The following is a 22,058-nucleotide window of genomic DNA, read 5'->3' on the forward strand; positions in this document are numbered from 1 at the left end:
GTATGCTAGAGTAAATGTCTAAAATAGGTCAGATGAATCATTCTGTAAATGGGCCCTTTTCTCTGCTGTGACTATAAAGGGAGCCCAGAGTCACCATGAGGGGAGACAGAGAGATGCTTCTGAAGTAGAGTGAGATGCATCCCAGCTCAGATACATTTCTGGGTATGCATAGTCAGCTGCTCTTCTGTTTGCACATCTTCCTGACATTCTCTGTCCTCTTCCTCATGCCCTTCCCTGTATAAATTTACCTGAGGCTGAGATGCCATTTTACTCTTGTAGCTTCTGCAGGACAAGTCCCAAGTACCTGCTTTTCCTTTCTCAGGGTCATCAGACTGGAGTCACCTTTGTTCCACACCTATGTCTGGGCCTGGAGCTCCGCTTTATCCTCTCATGAATCCCTCCTTTCCCTCTGCACTGAAGCACAGCTGGGGATCTGCTTTCACTGCAGTCAGGTACATGTCCTGTTTAGTCCTTCCACACGAGCCACCTGCAAACATCTCAGATGCCCTTGTGTTCTCCAGGCCAGCACAAGCTGCTCTGATTTACTCAAAATTTCCTTAAACTCCTGGTAAGCTGATAGAGTCCCCTCCTGGGCTTTGATTGTTGCCTTTTCCATCCGTGTTATATCTGCTCTGAGTGGGCACTGCCACCTGAGAGGGACTCACAACAGCCACCCCTTCTGAGGTGAATTGCCAGAACTGATGGTGCTGGTGCACAGTCTCAGCTGGGGGGTCAGCCTCAAGCTCCTTCACAGATTTATTCCCATTTTATTTCTGTTTGCTGAACAAAAAAAAATGTATAAAACTTACAAATCCTTCCAAATAGGCTTGGAGCCTAGTTCTAGATGTAGCATTGTTTAAAAAAAAACCAGTGCTGTGCTGATAAATGGGGTAGTAGGAGGAGGGAAAGAAACTATTTATAACACACAGTCCAGGAGATGAGGGAGGAAAGAAAACTGAAGAGTGCAGATAAGATTTTTGCTGCAGGTGTTTTCTCAAGTTTTGGCTTGGAGACAAAGGGAAGCCCACAGACCATCCAGATAAGCCCATTAGGTTAGCTGAGCACTGTTTCATTACTCAGTAGTGTTATCTAGGCCCTCTGGCCTCAACAAAATCCCAGCTTTATTCTTTCCTCAAATGCTATTTTATTAAAAAATCCTCTCTGTGTGAGAGGACTTTTAAAAAAGCGTATTTTAAAAAATATATTAGAACATGGGAACACTTTCAAATGCTGGCAAGCTGCACCCTTGTGTGAGTGTGAATAGGACACGATGTGCCTGCTGTCTGTTGCCTCAGTGTTGCTGAGACTTTCCTTTTCTTTTCTTAGCTGGGATCAAGCCCTGGATCCACAGGTGTGGCTTTGACCTGGATGAGATTTGGCATCTGGAGCTGATGGGGGCTGAGGGATGTGGGACCAGATCAGGGGTGTTGTGAATGTTTGTGAAGAGAGAAGAAGTTGTCCTCTCCCCTGCGACCTGAGCAATGAGGAGGTTGTGGGGCAGCAACCAGCACTCTGGGAAGCAGCTGGGACTGGGAGCCGTGGAGTGAGGGGCACCAGCCCTTCTGAGTGGGTTGGCTGAGTGCTTGAGAGGGGAACCCAGCTGATCTGCCTGCCAGGGAAGTTAAATTATGTACCCAAATACACATTTTTCTGAGAACCAGGCACGCAGGAGCACTTGCTGGAGATGAAAGCTGATGGAACACAGAAACTGAAACCATGGTAAGCCTCACCCTGCTCTGAACCGTTTCCCACTAGGAAATTCCTGGCGGCAGCAGCCTTTCTATTTGCTCTGCAGAGCGTGGGCCGTTCGAAGGTGGCTCTGTGGCAGGAGGCGCTCCGGGAGGCTGCTCCCTGCTCAGCACTCACTGCTCGTAGTAAACAGAGCAGGGATGACTCAGAGGTGCTTTTCCTTCCACCACAGAGATTCAAGATCAGACCATGTCAGTAATGAGTGAGTGTCCTGGGCGTTCCTCTGATGGTGTTCCAAGCTCTGGTGAGTGGCCAGGTCCTGTCTGGTTCCCAGTAGGCTGACACCTGTGACACCTACTGTGCATAAGGGGCTGTCCTGACACTGTGACCAGTCAGGCTGACGTTTGACTGCGGTGCTGCCCAGTGTAAGGTCATTCCTCCCGCTGGATAATGATGCCTGTGAGGACAAAACATCTCTGCTCTTACACCATCCCACACCTCTTTGTCTAACTCAGCTCTTCTGATACCTGACAGTCCCTCTGTGTTTTCTTCTCATATCCAGAGCTAACCTCACAACTAAAGCTCAGCAAATCTCTTTAAATCCACTTGTTCCTGGAAGCTTTCTCCCTGCAATGATACCTGTGTGTGTTATTGTCCTGCAAACACTGACTTAAAGATTTTCCCTGACGCTAAGAGATGCCATTACTAAAACCAAAGCAGATGGTAGAATGGGATTGAGGTGATATTATGGAGATTTTCCCAAGGTGTCATGTATTTTCTGCAATTATGAGGCACTCAAATGGCTCACCTGAGGAGGCTACAAACCCTCCATCTTGGGAAGGTTTTTAAAAAAGTGAACATTTGTCAGGGATGACTTTGTTACCAGACTTTCCCTGGGGAAGGAGATGAACTGTGTGGTTTCCTGAGGTCTAGTCCCAGGAAACCCAACCAAGAAACCTGCCAGATGCTGAAAGTGCTTGTAAGGTTTAGCAAGGAGAGGAAATGTTCAAAGAAATGAACATATCTCAGACTCAGAGCTTTCTCAGCAGTACTGCTGAGTTTGATTAGAACAAATCCTGCCACATTTGGCATTTGAAATGCATGAGTAACAAATGATACCTACTTCTCAGGGCAGGAGGAAATCAGAGTGCAGCCTCCTTGGGGCAGAGCATGTGGGAGTTTGCTTTGTATTGTCTGACCCACACTGGGGCCAAGTACAAACAACACTTGAAATTTGCTCCCAGCATTTAGATACTTCTTAAAAACAAAAATGATATGAGATGGGGAGCATTGAGCTAGGCTCAATCCGATCCCAGGGTAGTTTGATTAAATGGTTCCCAATTCTTTCTCTAATATTGTTCTCCTGCCTAGCCTGTGTGTGCTGCTCATTTCCTCTGCTGGAGGAGTGAGCAGCACATAGCAGCGGAAGCTGAGCCAGCCAATAAAAGTGATGTGGCAGAGGGAAAGAGAGGAATGTTACAAACAATCCCTGTTTTGGCTGATAAAGGCATCCTCAGGAAGCTTGCAAGTTGTAGGAGTCTGTCATTTTGCTGGGCCTGGGGAGAGGAATGGAAAAAAATATATGCACAAAAAAGGCATTTCCCCATTTGATGCGATTTCCATAATATACTAGCACTCATTCTACTTCTGCACAACGTGAGGCAGAGATCCAGGTCTCCTCACCCAGATCTCCTGTTGCTTTGAGAGGGATGCAGGACTTGCAGTCTCCCCTCTGTGGTCTCCAGCTGTGGAAAGCTGACCTGGAGTGAAGTGGAGGAAGGAGGAGTGTGGGGTATGCCCAGCTCCTGCCCCGGAGGGATCTCTGCTGAGATTGTGTAATCACCCAGCAGGGCTCCCTGGAAAGGCAAACACTTCTTTGGTCACGGCGAGAAAAGACAGACCCACAATCCTTTAGGAGACCCTATGCAGATCCCTTGTAACCCATTGGCCTTCACCCATCCCCTGTATCCCTATAAAAGCTAAGCCCTCTGCCCCTGTGGGACAGAGAGAGCTGTCGTCCCTGGCTTTCCCCTTTGCCGGAGGACGGACCAACAGTAAAGCTCCTTCCGTGGGGAACCAGCCACACGAGCCTCTCGTCTCTCTCTGGTCTGGCTTGGCCTGGAGGCTGCCCTGCAGAGCTGAGCTGGAATCACGAGCTGATAATCACTAAAGACCTGACAGTCTCTGCAAGGGCCCTCCTGGCCAGCAGCTGAGGGAAGATGCCGGGCCTCGGGAAGGCGATTCCTTTCGGGACCATCTCCCCGGACCGCTCACCTCTTCCTGGGTCAGAGCCACTGACCCCTTCACCAGCTGTAATAGAGGAGGCTCATGTATCTGGTGTTACCTTATTTTCCAGATGTTTTTATTTCCCCAAAACGGGTGCCATGCTATCAGAGGAATGTCCTTTCTGGACTTCTGACGTTCTTTAACAGGCACAGACCGGCGTGGTCAGCGAAGTCGCATCCTGGAGCGTCACACTGTGCACCACAACCATGTGCTGCCACAGCAAGAAGCCACCAGCGGAGCTCTCCATCCAGCCCAGCGGTGCCAGGCAGGTGCCAGCCCCTCGGCGGGCAGGCTGCTGGGTCAGGCTGAGTGGTTTTCACCCACTTCAGACGCCGGCAGTGGTGATGCCGCGTGGCGTCGGGAATGCCCAACGCGCCATCGCGCGAGGAGGTCCGAGCCCAGCCGGAGCGGCGCATTAAACATTGATCGCTCCGTTTGTACGCACCGCTGGCGTCACGCCAGGATGAATCCGAAATGATTAAATCTCCAGCCGTGTCGCTTCCTTTCACAGCAACATAAAACATTTTTCTCCGCTCATCATAGCGGTGATGTTGTGCCGAGGACAAGGGGCTGGGGCTCTGAGCTGTGCTGGATCTGTCGCTGGAGTGCCTCTCTGGCTGAGACACGTCCCCAGAGCTCCCACTCGGGGAAGATGCACAGCAGTCTCCAGTGGCCACCTGACTCACCTCAGCCTCCCCTGTCACCTGAGCGAGACAAAGGCAATTGGGAAGGCAGAGAAGAAAATAACAAACTGTTGACCACATCGTAAATCCAAAGACGTGGCAACAACAGAGCTAAGGTCATTCATGCAGGAAATATTGTAAATGAAACTGCAGTGTTCGGATACAGAGTCTGCTGAGAAGGAAATCTCTTTTGGTAGCTTGCACCTGTTAGATACAAAGAAAAGGAAGGGACTGGATTTCTAAATTTTGCAGGAATCTATTTTTTTCTCCAAAAGACAGCATATTTATAGCTCTAGTAAAACTGCAAAATTGGTATATAAAAAAATCCTACAACAAGAAGAAATTGATTTCTGGATCTGATCAGAGCAAAGCTCTTAATCTTTGCTCCTCTTTTATAGAATTGCTGCCTGGACACCTCCTCTATGGGCCCAGGACCTAATGCTTTTTCAGCCCATTCTGAATGGAAAACTGTCAGGAAAGGGAAAGAATCTTAATTTATTCTCTCTTTCCTTGATTAAAAAAAAAAAAAAAGAAAGAAAGAAATAGAAAAAGATAAAGAGATATTCAGATCAATTGTTCTCCTTTTTTCAGTGCTTCTCAGGTGACAGGAGAAAGTGAAGACTGTTGTAATCCCTTAAGCAGGCATTTCACAACAGCAGTCTCCAGACAGGACTCAGGTGGGTCTGGAAGTGCAGAGATATGAGCAGCTGAACTTCATGCTGATCTTTTTACAAATCAGTCCACGTGCTTTGTGATGTGAGCACGTAGAGAGGGCATCTTGCTTCATCTATAACTCAAAGGCCTTGGGGCTTTAAGTAGCAGCAGAAACAAGTTCCAAGAAAGGCTCTGGAAGCGCCTACATAATCCCCTGTGATGGCATCCTGACTCGGACAAAGCTTTGGTCCCCAAAGAGGATTGAGAAGCTTTAAGCTTAAAGAAAAAACCCAAACAAGCAATTGGATCAGGTTTTATTAGAATAAAACCAGGGACGTTAAATTTTGCAAATGGAGCAAATGTAAAGCAGCTGTTTCCACCTTCCCTGCCCACAGGTGGGTCCTTGCTCCCAGAACTGGCCGTACCTCAATGGCCATCTGAGCTGCAACAGAGAGCTCCTGGTGGGAAACGGGTACTGTGATGGCACACCTAGGAGAAGAGTATTTGGAAACTGGGCAGGAAACCTCCTCTTCAGACTGGCAGGTGATCAGGAGATAGTCAGGCAGCCCCAAAAGAAGGGAACTGAGCATCCAGGTTCGGTTGCTGTGGCTGTAGGTGAGTCAGCCAGGCACAACATTCGTGTCTCTGCCTCAGCCTCTCTCCCCTTGCCTGTCTCCTGGCACCAGGGTCTCTCAGATGCCTCCAGTAGTGCCTCTGTGTTTCAGATACCTATTTGTTAATAAGGCTAGAAGCTTTGGAAGGTCCTGTCTGACTTAATCCCTATTGATCACAGAGCCTTGATGTGAAGGAATTTTAAATTTCCAGCTGTTGACTGTTTAACAGCTTCTGACTTCAAAAGCTCTAGGAGCCTTCTCCTTTTAAAGACACTTTCCACTTAAGGAACATATAGTCAGCCCCTCATTAATGCGTACTTCTCCCATAATTATACAAGCGTTTGTAGTGCAAACGCTCTACTCTGTGCCACATGCACATTCCTCATCCAGGAAATCAATAGGCAATAAGCAACATCCATTTCTGATCTTTATAGAAGTCGTTTGCTGCAAGGGCAACTTTTACTCAGTTTGACAGTGCAGATGTAAAATAGATGATCTTTAAAACCACCTGGGTCTCCTCAGCTGGCAGCCCATTGTCTCCATATGAACCAGGGCATATTTCCCCATACCAGCTTGGCAGCTGGGAGGGCACCACTGCTCCAGGCCACTGGCACCTCCTCCCTCCCAGCCAGGAGCATGGAGCTGCTTGGGGGCTGGTCCCCAGACAAACTGAGAGCTGCCAGTGGGCCTCTCAGGCACAGAGGGTGACAGTCTTGAGTTACAGCCCTGAGTCAGGGAGCATGAAGGAACCTGGAAATGATTATGGAGCGTACAGGGGAGCCTGAGCATTGGAGAGACTGCAGAAACCATGCTGATCCCTGGGGAGCTCAAACCATATAATTTACACAAGTCTATGCCTGAACTTACCTTTACAGTCATGCTCTTGAAAAAGAGTTTACTTAAAAGGGAGGGGATACATGCTCTGGGGCTGAAAGAGCAGCTGAGCAGAGCCAGGTTTATAGGCAGAGATTTGCGTGCCTTCAAATTCACAACACAGCCTTCTTGTGTGTTGCATGGCTGGGATGGAGGCAGTGAGGGGCTGGAAAATCTGTCAGCTCTGTCCTGCACTGGTCTGAGCTCTGTGTGACAGCAGGGACCACAGGGCGAGGTGGTGCTTGGTGACACTCAATGGAAATTGATGTGAGCAAGGTGTTAGTGCCTCCAGGAGACAGAGCTATTCTGGGTGCAAATGCTTGGGCGATCTTTGTGAAGGTTCTTACATAAAACTGAGACTTGATACTTCTGAGGGTTTTGGGGTTTTTCTGGTTTTGTCAAAAAAGAAAAGGAAAAATTCTCCCTTCCCGATGGCTCCCCTTCCCAAACCACTAGAGCAGCTGAAGAAAGTGAACTAAACATACATGCAAAGCATAATGTACACCTTCCAGCTTCTGAAACTGGTGGAGCGGGGTCCCAAACACAACAGCTTTCTTCACTGGCCAGTTCTGACTCACCCTCCTTCTGCAGAAGCCATGAGACATAGTGAAACCTGGCGGTCTCAAACTGTTTACAAAATGTACAGGAAGGCACTCGTCCAACTAACTTAATGCTGGTTTTTGGTACTGAGACACACTCAGCTGTGCAGCTGAGACAGAAAACCAAACTCCGTGGGTGGAGCAAACTGGAAAGCTGCACCAAGCTACCCAGAGCTGCATGCAAGCCTGGGACCAGATGGGGCATGAAAGGGATCTCCAGCAACCCCAAATCTCATTTGTCCTTGAAGTTGGCAGAGAGAACTGTCACTGAGCTGATGCTCATTTTGTTTCCTCTGATTACATTGTTTTCTGCTCTGTGTGATCAAAAAGCAGTGGGATATAATCCAGAGGGTCTTCATCACTGAAGCTGAATGCTGTGGTTCAGTGTGAAATGTTTGCTGCACTTGATTTCAGAGCTGCAGGAGAGGAGGCTTCTCTGCAGTATATTGGAGAGGGAGAAACCTTCTGGAGGGACACACTGGGTTGTATCCTCAGTGTACATGGGACAGGGAGCTCTAACACACATCCCAGTGCTGGCAGCTCAGTGACAGTCCCTGCAGGGATCAGGCTGTCTGTGTGTGTGCATCCCCGTGCACCAGCCATGCACAGCTCCTGCACTGCTGCTGAGCTGCTCTGCCCTCAAGGTCAAGTGTTCTTCCATCATGCAGCATTTTAATTGCCTTTGGATATCTTTCAAAACCTGAGCTTGTGTCTTGATGAAACTTTTGACAGGCAGTGAATAACAGGACCGTTATTAATTCATGTCAGATGAGACTGAAGTGTTTCTTGTTTATCCTGCCAAAATGGTAAATGAAAAAAATGGACTTTTTCTTTGACCTTGGTTTTGGTTTGTGCTGCAGATCCCCACAGAAGAAAATACCTCTGTAGTAAGTGTCTTATTAACAGAAAGCATCTGCAGTAGGAAGGACAATGTGTTCTGGCCCAAACTTGCAGCTGTGGCCACCAGCTGTGACAGCCCTCTTGCTCCAGCTTTGTCTTTACTGGATTATGTCAGAGGTAGCTTTAAAGAACAGAGAGGAGGGCCCATTGGGAGGCTGGCTTAGAAACAACCTGCTGCAATCTATAGAAAAAGTTTGGGGTCTGTGAAGGGCTCCAGCAGCCCAGGGGATAACCTGACACTTGGCTCCAGGGCTCTCGCAGGCGAGCCAGGGAATGCAGGGAAAATCTGGGTATCTGGTGAGTGGAGAGGTATTTAGTAGCAGGAATGAAGTGTGTGCCTTCCAATCACATAAATTATATAAAGACTTCGGTCAGACTCTAGACATCCCACTGGAGATCATTACTGCTCTCTCCCCGTAACTTTGGGCCTTTCATACTTCAGTGTGATTTTAGACATTGGGAAATGTTCAAAGATCTTTGGCATGGGTCTTGTATGCCCATTTCCCAAATAACTGTCTGCTCCTCAGGTTTTCTGTGACTGCTGGGGGCTCGTGCCAGTACTTCCAGTGCTGTCCTCAGGAGCAAGGACTGCAAAGACCATTTGGCACTGACCGTGTATGGGAAAATCTTACTGTCTGCTGGTGATTTGCCTGACCTGCTCCTCTGCTTTGTCCACGTGCTGCTGATTCTCCTCTTGGGAGCTAATTCAGAGCAGGTATCAGGAAGTTCTGCTCTCCTGGGGTCTCTATGCTGGTGGCCTGGCAGCTTGGGCTGGGAGGAAACAGTTGTCTGCACCCTTGGGACTACAGCTGCTCTTTATAGAGTTTGGGTGTTGTTTTGTTTGTGAGCTGGTCCTTGAATGTTCTTAGAATAAAACATAATATAATATAAATAAGTGAAAACACATTTGCCTCACCTCCACTCATATAAAACCTGTTGTGTATAGCTTTCTCTTACATAACCCACCTGACTCCAAGAACAAATGTCCCTAATTTCTTCTGGATGATAGGCTTTGTAGAGATTTAAAGGGCAATTTCTCTCTCCTTCTCTTAGCTCTCACAAAGTATTACAATAAGAAACTGCAGTGACAGACAATACTTAAAGGCATGGTTTAGAAGTGATTCATCTGTGAAACATGGTGTAGCATATTTTATTGTATTTTAGCTAGTAAAAGCTGTGCCTTCTAGCCCAGCTCTGTCATGCTGCATGGTAAGTTACACTTATAGGAATCCCAGCCACAGAGCTGAAAATAAGTACCCTCTATACAAGAGTTAATGTGGTAGACTTGTACTTAGACATGTATTTGTAAAATATTTAAGCTGCATGAGAAGGGCATCTGTAGGAAGATATGATTACAGGAGCACAGAAGTGCAGCACGGGGCTGTCATATTTTAAGGTTAAAGAGCAATCATTAGACTTTGGTGGCTGACACTGCATGGATGGAAGAAGGGAGGTCTTTGAAAAGCTGAGTGGGGAACAGCCTGGGTCTTGCATTTGCTGCCCCAGCTGCAAGTTGGCCCCAGCTTGAAGGATGGTGTTTTTACTGATTCTGGGACCCTCTTATATTGTTGTCTTATGGTAGGAGACGAGAGTGCCAGGAATTGCCTTCTTGTGGCAGCACATGCTTTATGCCTGCTACTATCCGGGCAGAAAAGCACAGAAAAGCTGATCTCCTCAGCTTTACAGGAGTACCTCATCATCCCAGGGCTGTGAGTGCCTTCCAAACACACATAGCAGTTTTAAAAGCTCTTCAGCACATCTGGGCAGTGCCTTGTAGCCTCTTGGCACAAAGCAGTTCAGTCTGTAGTGTAACAGCCTTCAGGAAAGCAGAAAACTGGAGTCCTTATTGCACTTACTGGTCCTTATTGCACTGGGGTGATTTAGTCCTGCAGAGAAACACCACCTCTGTACTGTGACTGCAAAGCTAAGCTTGAATCTTCTAAACTCTTGAGTCTTACCTATTCTCCTAGTGCTAGCAGTTTTCCAGCCAAACGGAGAGGAGGACATGGTCAGGTCCTACAGTACAAGGTAAAGTACTGGAAATTTTTGATTGCTGATTCCTAAATCACACCCAGTCTAAATAAGCTCCAATTTACTGAAGTGTTTTACCAGCCTTCCCTTGACTTCACTGAGCCCTAAGCAGATGTTTAAACTTAAGTGCATGCTTGAGTTTTGCTGAATCATACAGCAATAAAATATGCAGAGCTTGTCTTTAATATAACCTACTGATTCATGTGAAAACTACACATTTCCCGCAAAGCCTACTTTGAGTTAATTAATGAGCATTAAGGACTCACATTTTTCTAGCGAAGAAGGGCCCCAAGGGATCACAGCAATTTGTGTTCATACCCTGAGCAGATACCAGTACAATCTTCCCATGGAGACAAAGCCTCGAGCACTCCCTCTGTGATAACCAAGCACTTACATTTGATGGATGGGTTTTAGCTGCCTCTGACACCCCCTGGGCTAGGCGGGAGGACTTGGCCTCTGACCCGTCCCTTTCATCCCCTCTGGCTGGAAGTGTGCCCACCACATGGCTGATTTTGGGGGGGGATGAGGGCAGTCTGCACCCTGAGAAAGCAAGGAGGGGAGTGGAGGGGCTGCCTTCTTGAATGTAAGTTCCCAACAATTTCCTAAATCACACCAACTCCCATTGCTGTTGTAACAGCCTTCTCCGCAAGCTTGGCCAAAGGGGCCCGTGATCCATGCCCGCAGCACATGCTGACCACAAGAAACCCTGGCTGTAAATTTATTTTGGAGCAGAGCAAAATGAATCAGAGCAGCTGGGTGTGCCAGAGGGAAGCAGAGTGAGTGCCACTGGAGTCAGGGACTTGCAGCCCTATGGCAAAGCATCCCAGGACCTCGTTAAGGTGGGACTCGAGCAGCCCCTGCACAGGAGGTATGGGGGCACTCCTTCAGGACATAAAGATACAGATTCCCAAAGGGCCAGAAACAGAGCTGGTGCTGAGTGCTGCAATGCAATTTTCTTGATGACCACTTTGTTTGTTTGTTTGGCAGCCAAGAAATGACCCTCGGTGGCTGTGAGCTGCACAGCTCAGTGCTCTCAAGAAGTCACAGGGAGTTCCAGGCTGGTGAGACCTCCTCCATCAGCAGGTTATCCTATGAGGCTCATCCCTATAGATTTAACCAGCTCCATCTTAAAACTACATAGGTTGGCTGAAGGTTTTTTTGTCCTTGATATTTACTCCCCACTACTGCTCTCCCAGGCCCGTTCCAGAAGCTTACTCTGCTGGTGAGAAACTGTTTAATTTCCACTCAGACTTATGTCAACATTGCCTGGTAGCTATTTCCCTTCTCTCTATTTATCCTCCTAGAAATCATTGCTCAGCCCCATTCCCAGCCCTGTGTGGTCCTCCTTCAGCTGCAAAAGCAGGGGAAAAGGAGGAGATTGTTATGGGAAGCACTGGAGCAATAAAACTGGTGGTTGTGGTAATGTTTAGGAGGAGTGAGCCCAGCAAGGACACACACTTGGAACGCTGGTGGCAGGTGGGACTGGGGAAGAGGGATGTCCAAGGGAAAGGAGTTGTCTGTCCTCAATGGGTGAGGGCACCTTATGCTTGGCCTCCAACCAACTGTTCCTGCAAAGGAGCTAAGGCTGCTCCAAATGTCTGCAGTTATGAGGACCAATAAGGCAAGATTGGTCAGAAGGAGAATTACTATGGTATTTCATGAAGCACTTGAGCTGGACTTGTAACACAGAAATAACGTTCATCAGTTGTCAGCCATTTGGCCTGAGGAATGGCACATTTCACCCTCTTTGTCCCCATAGGTGAAAAAATAGGGTAATAATAGCCAGTCACCTCTCCCCAGGGTATTGGGAGGGTCAACGTCTCAGAAGGGTGGGGACCATTTAAAGTAATAAAGTAATGCAAAGTATCATTATTATTAACCTTCCTGTGCCTCAGTTCCCCATTTGCAAACTCTCCCCCAGCACATTTTGATTGCTGTTTCCTCAGGGACCTCTGCCCAAGGGGATCTCTGTTGGAGATGAGCTCTTCAGCTGCTGCCACTGTAAACCTGGCCCACTTGCCAAAGATGCTGGGACGTGCTGAGATGAACCAGGTCAAAACGTGAAGCTGATGTTCAGAGTCTTCACAGGAATTTATTTTTTGTTCTGTTATTGCTGAATTCTATTTATTTTTGCAGTGCCCTGCTATTACTTGTTTTCTCTTTATTTTCCAGCTGGTTTCTTATATGAGGTTCAAAATAAATGTCTTGGAATGTTAAGGGAGTGCCTCGTAGAGGGTATAATTTCACCCATCTCTGCAGTGACATTTCCCATCCTTCAGGACAGCAGAGGTGAACCTCCTCTTTCAGCAGCACGATTTCAGGTACATAACCACCTCTGGGCCACTGAGGTGGAAGTAAAAGGAATGCAAGGCAGAGGAGATACAGGCCCGGGGAAAGAAAGCTGAGTAATGCCCCAGGCTTGTAGCTGCATGCTGATTTGCATGTCTTCGGTGTGCTGCTGTCAGGAGGTGCAACTTTTCTTCTGCACATTTCCTAAAAAATAGTGTTATTGACCTTTGCAGTTAGTTCAAAGCTTGAGGAAAGATTTTGTGGGTTTCAGGTTTGTGCGTTTATCTGCCTCACCTGAAGCCTGACTGCTCCCTTGCAGTGAAATGAGCCCTGTATCTGGTGAGCCGTGTGTCACTTCAGTTCTTCCCAATACCTCCTTGCTGTCTTAATCTAGCAAAGTTGTTTTTCTTGAGCTTGGCTTGTTTGTCAAGTGAAGCATCGTACATTGCCTGGAGCCAGGATGCAACTCTTGAAACCCAATAGTTTACAAGCTGCTTCTTTGGAAAGCTCAATTTACTTGGGATGAGTTATTCTGAAGTAATATTTTCTTTCCTGTTTATTTTTTCTGACAGATCTTCTGCTTTCCCTATGCCCTGTCACATTAAACCATTTATGCACAAAGTAAGCAGTTTGGGTTTGCCCTTGTGACTTTACTGGAACCAGCTGCTTATTCTTATCACGATTCTGCCAGCAAGTGCTTCAGCAAAAGAAATTGCAAACTACCCACTGCAGCCACTGCATTTCAGTGCAGTTAGAAGTGAAATCACATCCTAGTTTTAGGTTAAGGGTTGGATATATGAATGCGGAAAGCTCTCTGACTTTCATCTTGTGAAATGCTGCAGTGTCCAAAGCGAGGTGCAAGTCTGAAGGAGACCACTCCCTGTTCAGAGGGAGTTGCCAGCTCTGCAGTGGTCTTTCCACAGAGGCATGTAAGGGTGGTGTCACCACTGACACAAACACAAGATGCACTCAGCCAGGGAAGAAAAGCAAATCTTGAAATCCAACCAACTCATGGCTGAGTCTTCCCATCTTTCTTTCTTCAATGGGCTCACAGAAACATTTATTTTTTTCCTTTGCAAGGGTGTTTGAAGCATTCTCTGAACAATAGTTTCTGTTCACTTTCACAACACTAGAAATAACTGGAACACAAGGCATCCTTCACAATGCTTGGTTTGGTTTTTTTTTTTCCTCTAGACTTCCATATCCAAATCTCTCTTCAATCTATTATATCTTAATACTTAAGCAAAAAATTACTCATGGGACTATCTTTTTATTTTTTTTTTGGTCTTGAAGGCAGTCCCTGTTACTTCACAGCATGGAAATCAAGTGGGAAAGTAATCTATGCAAATTACATGTGCTTTTCTGGTTGAATCACGTTGCCTTCACTCATGGTAATGAGTCATTTGGCATAAAGTGGACTGTTACTATGAATGGAGAAAGCACATCAGGGCTCTGCTTCTCAAGAATTATTTCCACTTGCTGCATCTCATTTTGGGCTGGAACCACAAGGGGTGAGACTGCTGTCAGCTTCTCTGTGCTTGAGGGACTGTAGTTCCTGAGATTTTCACTGGTCCCAGATCTTGTTAACTGCTGGTGCTGAGGGTGGTGCCTCACAGGTAGTCATCAAAGCTGTCTCACACAGTTCCCAAATACTGGCCATGTAGTCTTCTCCTGTAGTAATACTGAGACTAAACCAACAACTGGCCTCAGTGAAGAGGAAGGCAGAAGTGAGTCCCATCCCATATGTGGTGTCTGAGAAGTGACTCCTCAAAGTGCAGCCTGTCTGGCTGAGGCACTGATTCCTGCCAAGTCAGCTGCCATGTCAAAACTGGTCCTGTTTGTGTCAGACCTCAATCAGGGCAACCTAAATCAAATTATCACTCTGGAAGATTTTTTTTCTTGTAGTTTTTTCTATATAGTAATTAACCCAATGACCAGATGGCGAGGTCTGGTGCTTAGACTGAAAACACGAGTGCCAGAGAGCTTGGATTTCCTGCTCTCAGCTTCATAAGCACTACAGCAAAAGCAACTCCCATGGGCATGACGTGTTATGCCTCCCCTGACCTTACACAGGCTTACATTGCTTTTTCTTGACTGGAATACTTAATTCTTATTTATTTATTGTAATGGAAACAGACAACTGACACTGAAGTATTATGACACTGCTGATTGATAGTTGAATGACAAGCTGCAATGTCACTTTCTTACGAGAATAACTATCCTGAATTACAAGGGTAGTGAATTGAAACACATCCTTTAGAAAGATGCCTAATCTCATTTTTTAAGCTCTGAGTGATAGTGAGCCTGCTATCCTGTCAAGTAAGGTCTTTAATTGCCCTTACTGTGAGGATAGTGCATCTTATTTCAAGTTTGGTTTTACTCTAATGGCATTGACTTGCCTTGTGACCTTGGAAGAGAAGGGGTGGATCAGTGGTTTAAGGCTAAATTGATCCTGGAATTTATGTAGTAATACACTTGCTCTGGAGAGCCTCCAGAGTTGTTTTGAACAGGTGAACCCTGAGTGGAGTTTCAAGTTCAGTTCTTAATTTTTGTGTGTGATTTGTGAGTATTACTTGCCATTATCATTAGCCTGGGGTTTAAACTTTGTTAAGCAGCTGGCCTGGGCTTGGTCTGTGCAATGGCAGGTAAGACACTTCATCAAGCCTGTGGCTCTTTTCTGCTTCCTGGGCTTTAAGAGGAGCAGGGGGGACGAGCCTCTGTGTACTTGTGAAGCTGTGATGTCATGGTGAACACCTGTAAACCCCAAAGAGAATAAATGCCACAGTTATGGTTTCACTGCAGCGCTACTCTGGTTGGAATACCCGGTGAGAAGAAACAAGCATAGTCTGAATGACAGCCCAGGTGAACTGTCCCACATCTGTCATCAGAGTAGCATTTAATTAATTAGGAGATAAATGACTGTGCCATTAGGAGTGTATTGAGACCAGTGAAAAATGTTCCAATGTTGATAGAAATCACATAAAATAACAGTCACTGAAATAGCTTGTCAGGTCTACACTGTTTTTGACATGTTACTTAACACTGGGGAGCCCCTAAGCTTTAAAGAAGCATCTCTCTACCCTGATCTAGACAAATTACTTTTGTACCTTGATCTAAACAAACTCTGATCTCTTTGCTGCCATTGAACTCACCTTGTCTGAAACCTAATCTGACTACTTTATTCTACCTCTGTACTGGGAATTCACTCTATCATTAGCATTTCAATCTATTTAATTCACTGAGGGTCGCTGAGCAATGTAACCAAATCCATGCTAAGCTACCACTGGCAATTTAGCTGTCAGATAGTCTCACCTTCTATTTTCAGTTGCACTCAAATTCCTCGCTTAAGGGGGTGCACACTGAATTTCTGGATTAGCTTCCCCCTGACCCCTCTATTGTATCACTGCCAGTCATGTTTAGGTTAGAGCCCTGTTTACATTGTTCTGTTACACTAATTGCAGCTTGTCAAAGGTATGGACAGTATTTTGGGAGACTCTGTTGACAAGCCAGCAACTCTGGGATTAAGTCTTTGTATGTAGAGCTGAGAGAAGTCTGTGTTAGTGCAGTGAAGAAAGTCTTTGCTAAGGAGACTTGTTAAACTGCAAAGCCAAGACCTCCACAATCTTATAACCTAATTCTTTAGGCTGGCTAGGCAGTCTCATCTTTGGGACTTCATAAGGTGTTCTGTAGTGCCAGATGCTTACACTTGGGTAGGGCAGGAATAGCATTGCCAAGGTTCATACCTTCAGAGATAGGAGGTTAGGATAAGGCATGCAGCTGCACCATTTCTTTTCGAGAGAATTATTTTAAGCAGCTGTGCTCCCTGGCCTTCTGTGTCTTTTCAGCTATTTTCTCTTGCACAGATTCCACTATATCTTATTTTTATATTTATTTTCTCCTGGCACAGCTGTCTCCCTGAGCTCTATGTTCTAATGACCTTCTTAGCAAGTACATATGCTGTGGTGTATATTTAGTTTTGAACCAGCTTATGGCTCTTCTTAGGTGCAATTCAGGGCAGGAAGCAATTTATTCCTGTTAACAGAGCTGTGTACACATGCGTGCTCTGCCTGTGTTAGTTACACTCTGGTTGCTTGTTGAACTTGCTTTAGCTCTGTATTCCAGTCACATTGAAGTCTAATTTAAAAATTAAGCAATTAATCTGTATATTAAGCTTTGAAGAAGCATCTCTCTACCCTGATCTAGACAAATTACTTTTGAACTTCAATCTAAACAAACTCTGATCTCTTTGCTGCCCTTCCAACATACAATATATGTGTATATAGGCAGAAAGCAGGCTCTATTGGGAGGAAAACAGCCAGGCTGGGCATTTAAGAGGTAAAGTTCTTGATCTGTCCTGTGACTTTGTGGTCACTTCACTTCTCTTACCTCCTTCAGGCTTCAGCTGCCATCCAGCCTCCGAGTCCTGATGCTGTTTCCTGTGATAGACTCCCGGTGCATGCACCAGTGAGTCCTGCTCTGAGCTGGGCTGGCCGTGTGAGGCTCCTTCGGGGGCTGATGCTCAGAGGTGAGTGATACCAGACTGCCCTGCTTCCTCTGATTCCAGCTCCACCTGACACCAAATAAATATTTTCCTGTGCAAAGGCAAGTAAAGAGCTGTGGCTGCTCCCTTGGAGGGTCATGGCTGGGGATGAAACTGCAACGTTCATTGGGAGCCTCAGTAATACCCAATTCAGATTGCTGATGAATACATCCTGACTTTGGGCACATACCTCCTGTCAATACTAATGGGAATGTCACACATGAATGCTGGAGAATATTGCCCATTATTTTTGGTCTCAGAGCTCTGAGCTGAGAGATTCCCAGAGAAAAATGGCCATTTGCTGTATGTTGCAGGCTGCAATTCATTATATACTGTGCATGGTGACTGTTATTTACCTTACAGAACTGTAATGTGATAAGAAGTCTATGTAAGCCACTTAATAGTCTGTCTACCTTAAAGAAAATGTGTACCTGATCAGCCTCTGATTTATGCCACTTTCACCCCAGTGCAACTCTATTGGCTCCACTGGTGTTATCCCTGATTTATGCCAGTCTTAGTTGGACTTCATGAGTTTATGTACTTTATATGACTCATGTACACGAGGAGAAATGTAGTCTAATAAAATATCTGGCTGTGCATCGTAGCTGCAGGTTCCTTGCAGAACTGTTAACAGGAGTACAACAAAACCATGCTCTGCTCCTCTGCAGTGCCTATATATTTCAAGGGGTTATATCCCATATCTATAGAGATATAACTTAATGGTCTCATATTTGACTAATGTGCTGCCTCGCTGGCACAGTGCAGAGTTAGAGCAAGGCAGCAGGCAGGGTAAACCTGTAGAATGAGAATAAGAACTTGAAACTTGACTGTGGTAATTTGGGCTTTTTTTTTTTTTTTTTTCCACTTGGTAGATCAAGTTCTTTGCCTAGAAACAAAGAACTTTCCACAGATTTTGTCCCTTCACTCCAAAAACATCTGTTTTCATCTCAATCATCTTGCTGCATCAGCACTTATCCTCTGGCTTTGGGGTAGGAAAACAGTCATTTTATGATGTTTATATTGCAGTAACAGCCAGGACATGCAGTCTTAGATGCAGGACCCCTTGTTCTAAAAAATATGTAAAGAGACCAGGAAACTGCTCTCTGGCTCAACAATCTTGTACTCCTGTTAATGAGGGCTTCTCTGATCTCCATGGCAGCTTTTATCATCTGGCCTTTTCTGCAAGGAAAGTGATCATTCCTCTAATCTCTGGAGCTGGATTATCAGTCTGAGCTCTGGTGAAGTTGTTGGGGTGATATCCATTACCTCTGCCGGATTCCAGGTCGGCTCACCTTCTCTGGTACACCTGGCTCCTGATGGCCAGAGCTGACACCTGAGACTGCTCTGTAGTTGATCCTTGTTTCCTTCAGCATCTTTCCTTTTAAAGTTTGCCTGCTTTCCTGTTAAGCTCTCAGACACATTTTCACCTAATGAGTATGAGTGACAGGTACACTCAGTTGTCAGGTGTAAAATACAGAGGCTGGGTGAATTTCTCAGGGAAAATATCAAAAACTCTTTGAAATTAATTCTGTACTGCAGGGACAGCATGACACCTACTTAAACCTCAGAAAGGCGCATTTTGGAGACACTAGTAATCCTAAGCTTGTGTCCTAGTCTGCATAGGTTTGTGTACAGCCTTTGATGAGTTGTGTGATGGTAAAGTGAGAAACCTTCAGGTTTTGCTGCAGTATTTCACTGACTGCATTGACTTGTTCCATTACATAAAAAAATAAAATTAAAGCTGCTAAGTTCTTAAAATGGAAAGTGCATCTTTTTTGGCATGGTAAAACAGCAAGCTGAAGGCTTGCTCTGCCTGTACATAGCTGTAATTTATGTTTATGCTCTCGTAAGGGGTCTGCTTGCCCTTGATGCATGTGCCTAAGTCCCATTAACATTAATAGGAGCTGAATGCAAGCAGGGAGGTTTAGCTAGAACATTAGGAAACATTTCTTCACCGAAAGGGTTGTCAAGAATTGGAACAGACTGCCCAGGGAGGTGGTGGAGTCACCATCCGTGGAGGGATTTTAAGATGTGTAGATGTGGTGCTTAAGGACATGGCTTAGTGGTGGCCTTGGCAGTGGATTGGACCCGATGGTATTACAAGCCTTTTCTAACCTAAATGGTTCTGTGATTAGCTGATGCTGAATTCCCAGAATGCTGCCTAGAGTTCTAAAGCCCAGACTGGGTCACTGCCTCTGCAGCTGATCAGTGCCTCACTACCCAGAGCTGCTCCCCTCCCCTCTGGCCACACAACAGCCAAAGAAGGCTTTTTCCAGGGCTAGAGCACTGCAGTCGTCCTGTTACGTAGGCTGGGGTTGTGCACAGGGGTGGCTGCTGGGAGGTGTCCGGCTTCCTTGGAAAAGCACGGCAGGAAGGAGATTCATCAGCAAGGGATGTTTTCTGCTTAGCTCACACTGTAATGAGCCCAAGTCCCTGGGTGGAGAAAAGAGAGGTGACAGGAGGAGATGGGGAGACGGGAGGGGAACAACTTGTTTCAGGCAACAAATCAGTTGCTAGCTCTGATCAAAAGCCATTTGCATAGATGATGTTGGCCTACGGTGTGTTGGAAATATAAGGCACTCTGTAGACAGCTGCCCAAGGGAATGCTAATTAGCTGCCAGGCAATTAATAATTAATCAGACTTTTGTTCATTGTGAAGACAGTGTTTTCTTTGGCAGCTTCATAATGTTCTGAGTATGCCTTGCTTTTCTTTCACAGGCTGATATCATCGTGGTGGAACCAGGCTTTGTGGCGACATGCTTCTCCCTCCCTCTGGCATCCAGCTCACCCTGGCCACATGTGCAGCCCAGGCCACGACCTCGGCCTTGGCTGGGCTCTGATGGCCCATTTAACAGTCAGAGGCTGGAAAGGGAGTTGCTGCTGTACTATTTTTAACCAGCTGGACAGTTAAATAATTCAGAGGCAGACATACACACAGAGTGGTCTGGGCTGTGCCTGAGATCTGAGAGGGGAGAAGAGCATTGTATCGACCCTGCTGGGCTTGCTTGACCTCATCAAGCATGGGTTCTCAGGCTCTTTAACACAAACATGAAACAAAACCCAAACTTTCAGAAGTGAAATCCCTGCCTCACTGACGTCAGTGGGACTCCTGGCTCTGTCTGCAATGGAGCCTGGATCACACTTAGCTGCAAGGCAAGAACTGTTCAGTGTTTCCTTGCTTTCTAATGCTGCAGAACTCTTTTTCCATGACAATAAAACCTAGTTATAGCAAGCAGAGTCCAGAATGGGGAGTGTCAAAATTTCTGGGGGAAAAAGGGATTAATTTTAAGAAATCTTGTTTCAAAACAGGATGTCTTATGTATGGCTACTCCCCCCGATTTTGCACTAAGAAGGGATGTACAGAAAAATATTTCCTACCATCTCTTCTTCCCAGTCCTCTCCCCAGCTGTCCTGTGGAGTGGTTCTCAGCTCAGGGGAAAGATAACCCTCTCAGGGATGCCAGGGAGAGCACAAGACCTGCCAGCAAACCTGCTCCAATGCAGAATTCCCACAAGGTCACAGCCTCGTTTGGGCATCCCCCTGCTCCAGTATGGGGTGTTCCCCAGGCTACAGGTGAGTATCTGCCCCACTGTGGACCTTTATGGGCTGCATGTGAATAGTCTGCCTCACCATGGTCTTTGTTCATCATGGGCTGCAGGGGAATCTCTGCTCTGGTGCCTGGAGCACCTCCTCCCCCTTCTTCACTGACCTCGGTGTCTACAGGGCCATTTTTCTCACATGTTCTTGCTTCTTTCTCCAGCTGCAGTTGCAGAGGCACTCCCACCCCCACACTCCCCCCACGACCCCTTCTTAAAGGCGTTATCCCAGAGGCTTTACCACCGTTGCTGATGGGCTGGGCCTTGGCCAGCGGTGGGTCCATCTCTGAGCCAGCTGGAACTGACTCTGTTGGACATAGGGGAAGCTTCTGGCAACTCCTCATAGAAGGCACCTCCGTAGCCCCCCCGCCACAAAAACCTTGTGATGCAAACCCAGTACACTTGTCTGTCAAATAAAAGGCACAAACTCAGTCTTTAGGCACGAGGGAATCCACAGAGGAGCTCAACTTTGAAAGACAAATGTGCAGCAAACCAAGCTTCACTGATCCTGCTGTTAATAGGGCTGCTTGTTTCCTTTGATTCCTGTGTGTTAGCTCAGCTGTGTTTTGGGACCGAACAAGATCTTTCCACTAGTTCAATTTCAAACACGTGGTAAATGACTCCGTGCCTGGAGCACCCAAGGTTCCCGGGTGGTCTCTGTGCAGAGACCAGAGTTGTTCCTGCTGCCGGGATCAGGCAAAACACAGCTCCCTGTTACAGCATAACCAGTGCCCACCGGAGCCCGGCTGATGCAGAGAGAAGGAGGAGGTTGCAAGTCCCTCGTGCATTCCACACTTAAGGTTCTCCCCGTGTCTCCATGACCCAAATCATCACGACATTTGCTAGCAGAGGCGTGTGAAATCTTGTTAAAAGAATGTGGCTTGTGATGATGCTCGATGGCTTGAATGAATAATTGGTGGCCAGGCTGAGTCAGGCAGTGCAGGCTGGCAGCCAGCAGCTGGGCAGAGGAGCCCGCCGGAGCCGGGGGCTCGGCAGCGCGTCCAGACAGCGTGTGCTGGGAGCACGGCGTGTTTGAAAGGCCAGCTGTAACCCGTGTGAGGCCTGTGTATTCCTGAGAGCCCATTAGGAGAATACCAGCAAGGAAAAGGAATTTGGCCTCAGAGGTGTGTTGTTCTAGCCAAAAGTATAGGCAAGTGGGTGGGAAGGCTGGACATCCAGAGTTCACATTTGCAAATGGAAGTGATAGTGCACTTGGAAAATGTGACTCTGGGTTTACCAAATCCCACTTTTTTTTTACAGCTGAGTGATGCCTGTCTGTCCTTCCTTCTGAGCTGCAAGAAGAC

The 22,058-nt window shown here is 46.6% G+C and overlaps 2 long non-coding RNA genes across 2 annotated transcripts; both read left to right on the forward strand.

Annotated features, from left to right (window-relative positions):
- The first annotated feature begins 328 nt into the window (after positions 1-328).
- On the forward strand, positions 329-12,645 carry LOC116453214. The gene is made up of 4 exons (XR_004243712.1): positions 329-452; positions 1,327-1,719; positions 1,922-1,993; positions 4,046-12,645. It is a non-coding gene; the product is annotated as an uncharacterized LOC116453214 (long non-coding RNA).
- Positions 12,646-16,820: 4,175 nt separating this feature from the next.
- LOC116453246 lies at positions 16,821-20,393 on the forward strand. Its single transcript, XR_004243723.1, has 2 exons — positions 16,821-17,143; positions 19,877-20,393. It is a non-coding gene; the product is annotated as an uncharacterized LOC116453246 (long non-coding RNA).
- The last annotated feature ends 1,665 nt before the right edge of the window (positions 20,394-22,058 follow it).

This window comes from Corvus moneduloides, chromosome 18 (genome assembly GCF_009650955.1).
Source record: "Corvus moneduloides isolate bCorMon1 chromosome 18, bCorMon1.pri, whole genome shotgun sequence".
Taxonomy (NCBI): domain Eukaryota; kingdom Metazoa; phylum Chordata; class Aves; order Passeriformes; family Corvidae; genus Corvus; species Corvus moneduloides.